Source organism: Cricetulus griseus, chromosome 4 (genome assembly GCF_003668045.3).
Source record: "Cricetulus griseus strain 17A/GY chromosome 4, alternate assembly CriGri-PICRH-1.0, whole genome shotgun sequence".
In the NCBI taxonomy this organism is placed as follows: domain Eukaryota; kingdom Metazoa; phylum Chordata; class Mammalia; order Rodentia; family Cricetidae; genus Cricetulus; species Cricetulus griseus.
The window spans coordinates 113,653,676-113,662,286 of NC_048597.1; the positions used below are offsets into that span (position 1 = coordinate 113,653,676).

Genomic DNA, 8,611 nt, shown 5'->3' on the forward strand with positions numbered 1-8,611 from the left:
GCCCTTGCTGTTCTTGCAGAGGATCCAGGTTCAGTTCCCAGCAGCTGTATGGTGGGTCACAGCTGCTTGTAACTCCAGTCCTAGAGGAATCTGATGTCCTCTTCTGGTGTCTGTGGACACCAGCCAGGCACTTGGTGCACATACATATAGGCAGGCAAACACTCAAATACATAAAATAAATAAGTCCTTAATGATAAAAGAAGTGTTTTAGTTTATGACTGTCTTTGCTTTATTCCTATAAAAACTTAATGAAAGTGAGGTGATGGGAGATGTCCTTCTGTATTCTGTGAATGTATGTTTCTCTTATTGGTTGATGAATAAAGCCATTTTGGCCAATGGACAGACAGGATTTAGCCAGGCAGATAATCCAAACATGGATAGAGAAAGGCAGTAGGCAGAGTCAATGAGATACCATGTAACTGCCAAGGAAGCAAGAGACCTGAGCATCACAGGTAAGCCAAGACCACGTGGAGATACACAAATTAATAGAAATGGGTTAATAATTAAGAGAGATCTAGCCAGCTGGATGTTAGTGGCCCATGCCTTTAGTCCCAGTACTCGGGAGGCAGAGGCAGGTGGATCTCTGTGAGTTGGAGGCCAGCCTGGTCTACAGATCAAGTTCCAGGACAACCTCCAAAGCTACACAGAGAAACCCTGTCTCAGAAAAAAAAAATAATAACCAAAAAGAAAAAAAAGAAACCTTAACTAAGGCAGGGTGCTGTTTGAAAACAAGCAGGAGGCTGGGTGTGGTGGCATATTCCTTTAGTCCCAGTACCCAGGAGACAGAGGCAGTCAGATCTCTGTGAGTTCAAGGCCAGCCTGGTCTACAGAGCTAGTTCCAGGAAAGCTAGCCCTGCCTACACAGAGAAACCCTATCTCAAACCAAAGCAAAACAACAACAACAAAAACAGAGATAGGGACGCCCCACTCAGCTCAGCTTTCTAGGCTACAACAGCTCAAGTGCAATATGATGATGGCGGACAGGGCCCTACAGGGACCAGTCCTCCTAAGCTGAGCCAACTCTGGACCCTGCCAATGGCCTGGTAGCCAGCAGCACCAGCAGTAGCAATGCCTCCTAGAAAATGTATATATTAGGGCTGGAGAGATGGCTCTGATGCTAAGAGCACTGTCTGCTCTTTTCCAGAGGTCCTGAGTTCAATTCCCAGCAACCACATAGCAGCTCACAACCATCTGTAATGAGATCTGGTGCCCTCTTCTATCCTTTGGGGATACATGCAGACAGAACACTATATACATAATAATTAAGGAAAAGGTCGGGGGAGGAGAGTGGCACATGCCTTTAATCCAAGCATTTAGGAGGCAGAGGCAGCCAGATCTCTGTGAGTTCAAGGCCAGCCTGGTCTAAAGAGTGAGTTCTAAGACAGCCAGGGCAACCCAGAGAAACCCTGTCCTGAAAGAAAACAAAAATGTATGCTTTACTGCCAGCAAAGCCAGGCTTCTTCCCCTCCAAAACACACCGCAGAGGGTTGTTCAAATTTAGATTTGCCTTCCAGCCACACTGTAGAGTGGACAGGCTGGTGTGGCTGAGGGTGGTGCAGGGTACAGAGAGCACTGTTGCTGTGCTGGCCTTGAGGTCTCAGCAGGAGACCTCCAGGACTGAAAGAAAAAAAAAATCCCGAGGTGACTCTCCCAAAACTTCTGCCTTCTCTCTTCTGCCCTCCAACCAGCCTCAGGCTGTGAGCACTGGGGCCTCCCCATCCTTACCTCTGCCTTCCTAGCCTTATGTAAGAAATAGACTAACTCTTTAGAGCCGTGCCCCCTTCCCCCATTCTCTGTGTGTCTTAAGCCACAGCCTTTCCCCTGGTAAGCTGTAAGTAGCATCACACCCCCACACCCTGTCCTCATTGCTCCCCACACCTCTTCCCCTTCCACACCCCACAACCTGAGTTCCACCTGCCGAAGTTTCAGTTACCTACAACCAACCACCATAGTCCCAAAGAATTGAAATAGAAACTCCCAGAAATTACAGACATGTAATCTCAGAATTTAGTAGGCAGAGATAGGAAAAGTGAAAGCTTGAGGCCAACTTGAGCCATATAGTGAGATTCTCACTCTCTCTCTCTCTCTCTCTCTCTCTCTCTCTCCTCTCTCTCTCTCTCTCTCTCTCTCTCTCTCGTCACACACACACACACACACACACACACAGTAATTCATAAATATAAATTTCTGTGTCATTTTAAGTAGCATGATGGAATCTTTCATAGTCCCTATCGACACATCCATCTTACCTGGGTTGTGAATTATCTCTTTGTTGAGTGTTTCCATGGTGTATAACCTACCCTCCTGTTGAGTCTAACTAATAGCCTTTGTAGCAAATTGACTGATGTGCAGGACATCTACACTGTATACACAAGCCTATTAGGTATCTCAGTTATCAAGTGGATTGCTAGCTAATGTCTCTGAAACCTTGTCCCCAGGAAAGAAAAAAAGCCAGGGGTCCATCCAGATTGGTGACAGATCCCAACTACCCACCAATTATTTGCATAGCCTTGCTGTGAGTCAGGGACCATACTGTAGCACTGTGTACTGAGGTAGGGTGGGAGGGGATAACACTGTCAGTACACAAATGGATGCCCTTGAAGTGGGGATCTGTTCCAGGGAGAGTGCATAGACAGCTTGAGACCAACAGAGGAAAGACTGGAGTAGCCAGTGAGGGGGTTACTTAGACTCTGGGAAAATCCAAGTCTCTAAAGTCAGTGGACTACAAGCTCAGGAGCCCCTCCTCACTCAAAGTGTGTATCACTTGCCAATGATATTTACTTTCACTTGCCTTGAACTTTTTCTCTGTCTTTTACTTCTTTAATCTATGGAGAAGAAAAACTTGAGCCTTGAACTGTAACTTATCCACACAGTATGTACTACCCTCCTGTTAGTCATTCTGTGGGTGTCTATTATCAGACCTACTGCCATGGTACCATAGTGTTTCTATTTTATCGTTCATCTCTACAGTGCTTAATTTATAAACTATCCCTAGGTATGTATTTTTTTTTAAGAAAAAAAAAGGATATATGGGGTGTCTTAGTTAGGGCTTCTATTGCTGTTAAGAGACACTCTGACCATGACAACTCTTATAAAGGAAAACATTTAATTGGGGTGGCGGCTTACAATTTCAGAGGTTTAGTTCATTATCACCATGGTGCAGCGTGGTGGTGTGCAGGCAGATCTGGTGCTGGAGAAGGCAACAAGGAAGTAGCCTGCCTCACTGGGCATGGCTTGAGCATATATGAGACCTCAAGCCCGCCTCTGCAGTTCCACACTTCCTCCAACAAAGCCATACCTCCTAATAGTGCCACTCCCTCTGGGGCTATTTTCTTTCAAACCACCACATGGGGTTTGTTGTGACTCTTAGAAAGTAACAAAGGACAAAAGAGGATGTGTTAGTTAAAATACCAAACAACTTAAGTGGGGAAGGGTTTATCTTGCTTCAGTTTGAGGGCATATAGGCCAGCATGGTACAAAAATCACAGCTGCAGGAACACGAGGCCTGGTCCCAATACCCATGCAGTCAGAAAGCAAGTGTGTGACTCAGTTTCTCCTTTTCATTTCAATCTAGGACCCCGTTCCATGATGCTGCTCACACTCAGTGTGAGCCTTCTTGCCCCATTAATTCAGTCTAGAAACTCCCTCACAGCAAGCCCAGAGTTCTCTCTGGGTGATTCTAGATTTGTCAAGCTGGCAGTCAGGATGGTGTCTGTGTGTAGGAGATTATGGCAGGAGGTCTCAGGGTTGCAGTGACCATTGCTCTCCCAGAGCCAGGACTGCCAGGGACAAATTAGTATCAGAGAGCGGAAGCAAGGCTCCAGCCAGGCAGGGCTTGCTGGGAGAGTGTCTACAAATTCCAGGAGCCCACACAGCTGGAACCAGGCAGGCCCAGGCCCTCTATGTAGCAACACCCACACAACTGATTCATCACCCCCAGCCCTGACAGCTACATCCTCTTAGTGTGTCCAGGCAGGTTCCAAGCTGACCATCCTCCCCCACCTCTCCCCTCCCCACCCCTTGTACACCACTTTTGCCTCCTTTCCTTGTAGCCCACAGCCCCCAGGACACCGAAGGGAGGTCAGGTCAAGCGCAGGGCTTCCAACACTCCCTAGTGGCCCTCTCCTCCCCTAAACCCAGAAATCTCTCTCTCTCTCTCTCTCTCTCTCTCTCTCTCTCTCTCTCTCTCTCTCTCTCTCTCTCTCTCTCTCTCTCTCCCAAGGGGGTGGGGCAAGGGAACCCGAAGCCTGGGCCACAGCAGGCCACATCCACATTCTAGCACATTCCCAGATGGTCCTTTTAAAGCTGGGAACTTCCTGTTTTGTTTCCCATACACATTTGTTTTTTTTTTAAATTTGAGTCAGGCCTGGTCTACAAAGTGAGCTCCAGGACAGCCAAGACTGTTACACAGAGAAACCTTGTCTCAAACAAAACAAAACAAAACAAAACAAAAATTTGAGTTAGAATCACAATTTGTAGCCAAGGCTGGCCTGGAATTTTCTCTGTAACCCAGATTAAGCTTGGAACTGGAAACCTCAAACTCTCCAGTGCTGGGATTACAGGCATTAGCAACCACATCTACCAATTCCAATAATGTTTCTAAATCATAATTTCCCCTTCCATAAAACAACAACAAAAACAAAATGTTTCCTGATACCAACTCTGTGAAGCCACTTTGAAAATGAGGGAAGTCTGGAATACTTTTATTTGAACCAAAATTAAAATTAAAATCAGGGATGGATCGATGGCTCAGCAGAGCATTTGTTGCTCTTGCAGAGGACCTGAATTGAGTTCCCAGCACCTAGGTCTGGTGGCTCACAACTGCCTGTAATTCCAGCTCAAGGGCATACAACGTCCTCTATGGGTATCTGCACTCACTTGGCATACACAGACACATACACTCACACACATAAAAATAAAATAAATCTTTTTTAAAAAGTAGGGCATGGTAGCCAGCATACATATAATCCAATTACTCAGCAGATAGAAACTGAAAGATCATGAGTTCAAAGCCAGCCTGTCTCCAAATAATAATAATAATAAAAGTGTGTGTGTGTATGTGTGTGTTTGTGTGTGTGTGTGTGTCCAATTTGTAATCTCAGCACTTGGGAAGCTGAGGCAGGAGGACTGCCTCAAGTTAGAGGAAAGCCTGGGCTATGCTGAGACCCTATCTCTAAGATAAACCAAGACTGTCAGGGACAGTGGTTGGCATGTTTAGTCCCAGGACTTGGGAGGCAGAGGTAGAAGGGTCTGTGAGTGGGAGGCTGCACAGTGAAACCATCTCAATAAAAACAAAAGCAAAGGTTAGAGAGCTGGGCCAGCATTAAGAGCACTGGTTACACCTCCAGATGACCAGTGTATGGTTCCCAGCACACACATGGCTGCTCACAACCACCTGTAACTCCAATTCCAGGGGATTCCACACCCTCTTCTGGCCTTCAAGGGCACTGTGCACAAGTGGCACATAGACATGAGAGCAAAACACTTATACACATTAAATATTTAAAAAAACAAAACAAAATTAACAAGGGCTGTGATTGGAGCTCAGTGGGTCGTGTGCTTGTCTATGAGGCAGGAAACTCTGGGTTCCACACCAGTACCCCAGAACTAGGAACAAGGGTGCATGTCTGTAATCCCACACTCAACAGAGATGGAGGCAGGAGAATCTGAAGTTCAAGGTCATTTTCAGATCTGAGTTCCAGGTCAGCTTGGACTACATGACAGTCAAAAAAAAAAAAAAGAATTGGAGAGATGGCTCAGTGGTTAAGGGCACTGATTGCTCCTCACGAGGACCTGGGTTCAATTTCCAGCGCCCACATTTCAGTTCACAACTGTCTGTAATTCCAGTTCCAGGGGAGCTGACGCCCATGGCAAAACACCAACGCACATAAAAACAAAAAATTGGGCCTGTCGGTGGTGGTGCACACATTTGATCCCAGCACTGGGGAGGCAGAGGTTGGCGGATCTCTGTGAGTTTGAGGCCAGCCTGGTCTACAGAGTGAGTTCCAGGACAGCCAAAGAAACACACAGAGAAATCTTGTCTCGAAAAACATAAGTAAGTACATAAATAAATAGGAAAACTAACTAAAGAGAAAGAAAACAAGAGACTTTTGGGTTTCTCTGGAAACAGACCTGTGAACAAAGCTTGGTGGTCTAATTCCAGGAAATGGCCAAGAAATACAGAATATGCCACAAAAATCTCCTGCCTCTGGTCTCCTTGACCGCAGAAGAAAAGTCCCTGGAAATCCCATACGGGAGGCGACAGCAACCAAAAGATTAAACCACCTCTGGTCCCTACCAGCTGGCTGGCGTGGGTTTCTTCCCTTCTAAGCTTGGCCTAGAAACTCATATTTTATTCATGAAAATTGAGGCCCTGGGAGGCCTTGGCATAAACAGGATGTAAATATTTGCGGGCAGTTGAAGGAGCAGTGATATCTGAGCAGGGGCTGTCCAAAGCTAGGGCACTGAGACAATGCTTACTTGGGGACCCGCCCACCTCCACCTCTGTTAAGGTTGAGGGTGGAGGACTGAGCCGGAGGGACTGGCCTACTGCTTTCATTGTTGGGGTGCTCGGAGCTGGAGCTCAGGTTTGTGATTCCAGTGTCCTTGAAGTGAACTCCAGGATACTGTTGAACCTTCTCTTGCATTCTGTCCTAACACCCCCGCCCCCGGGGGGTTCCCTTTCCCCAGCTGACTCAGAGTCTCAACTGTCTCAGCAGTCTTGTTCCCACCCCTCAGTGTCTCCCTTTGGTGTACCTAAGCCGGTATAGAGTGTGGGATGTGTGTGTGAGTGTGGTGTGTGTGTGTGTGTGTGTGTGTGTGTGCCGGGTATTCTAGGCAAGAGAGCTCTACCATGGAACCGTGACACCCCCCCCCCCCCCCCGTGGCTGCTCTTGGCCACTAAGTCCGAGTATTGGGCGAAAGCCTAGAGATTTGGATGAACCACAAGACTCCTGATCCTTTTCTGAGAGAATGTCTCTCACCTTTATTGTGGAGCAGCCTTATATACAAACTCACAAAAACCCCAGGTCAAAGGGTTCACAACAGGATATTGATCCCAGTGGGGTGAGGTCATGAAAACCTGTGGTTATGCTGGAAAACAACTCTTAGAGACCTCATGGGGCTGGGTTCCAACACCCCCCCCTTTTTTTTTTTTAACTTTTTTCTTTCTTTTTTCCTAGGTCTAAAGTAGTCCACGCTGTTCTGGAACTCACAATATAGTCCTTCTACCTCCACATCCCAAGTGCTGGAATTACAGTATTGGCCACCACGCCTCAGCTGATTGCCACCTAACAGCCTGGCCAGGTAGAATGGCTTTGATTCTGAATCCTGGCTGTTCCCAGTGTCAGCTGTGGGAACTCTTGCACAAAGTCCCCAAGGTCTCTCCCTGAACAGGCAGTAACGCCTACAGGATCATCATGTCCACATCTATGTTCTGCGGCTAGCTTCACTCAGTTTGCCTTTCTGAGGTTAACTTGGCCTGGCTGGGAGCTTCCTGGGGAACACCAGTGGTCTGGGACATGCAGAAGAGGCTCTCCCACGCTCTTAATCCCAACACTCAGAGGCAGAGGCAGGTGGATCTCTGTGAGTGCCAGGTCAGTCTGGTCTACAAAACAAGTTACAGGACATCGAAGAGCTCTTACACAGAGAAACCCCATCTTGGAAAAAAAAGAAAGAAAAAGACTTTTACTCTGCACCATATTTGAGTCACCTTTCCCTCAGTCTCCTTCAGAGACATTCCTAGTCACAACTGTTAAGTAGGACACAAGGTGGCTTTGGGTTTTATGTATCAGCATCTAAAAAGGACTCAACAGGGACATCATCCCAGATGTCACTTTGAAAAGAAGTGGGAAATGATCAAAGAGGGCAAGTTCACGGTCTGAGCATCCGGGTATACAGGTCCTGATATACCATCTACCCCACCACAGTACGCCAGGACGGTCACCCACAGCCACCCATGGCCCAGGTTTCACGGGAAATTGACCCTATTTTTAGACAGGGTCTCATGTAACCCAGGCTGGACCCCAAGTCCTGATAAGCTTAGGATGGCTTTGAACTTCTGATGCCCCTGCTCCCCCCCGCCTCCTGAGTCCTGGATTGCAGTGAACTCCATGCCCTGTTTATAAAGTTTATAAGGCTTGAACTCACTCTGGATTTGTGCATGCTAAGCATGCACTCTGCCAACTGAGCTACAGCCCCATCTCTATCTGTTGTATGATTTAACCCCACACCCCTGTGCCTTAGTTTTGTTGTTTGGCTTTGCCGTAGTCCTGAGATAGTCTTATTTTGCAGCCCTGGCCACAGGCGATCCTTCGGCCTCAGCATCTGCCATGCTTCCATCATTTCTGCCTTGGGACATCTCCTTTTGAAGAAGGATCTAATTTTAGTTTTTGAGAAGGGTCTCAGCTCCAAAGCTACACAGAGAAAAAAGACACAGGGTCTCATGTCATCCTGGATGGCTTTGAAATTACTGTGTAGCTGAGGGTGACCGTAAACTCCTGATCCTTCTGTCCCCATGGCCCCTAATATTGAGATTACAGGCACGTATCACTATGGGTAGTCTTTATGCACCGGTGGGCATGAAAACCAGTGCTCCAGGTGTGTTAGGCAA

The 8,611-nt window shown here is 47.2% G+C and overlaps 1 long non-coding RNA gene across 1 annotated transcript; it reads left to right on the forward strand.

Annotated features, from left to right (window-relative positions):
• Window positions 1–6,304: 6,304 nt before the first annotated feature.
• Window positions 6,305–8,143, forward strand: LOC118238765. The gene is made up of 2 exons (XR_004769836.1): window positions 6,305–6,587; window positions 7,182–8,143. It is a non-coding gene; the product is annotated as an uncharacterized LOC118238765 (long non-coding RNA).
• The last annotated feature ends 468 nt before the right edge of the window (window positions 8,144–8,611 follow it).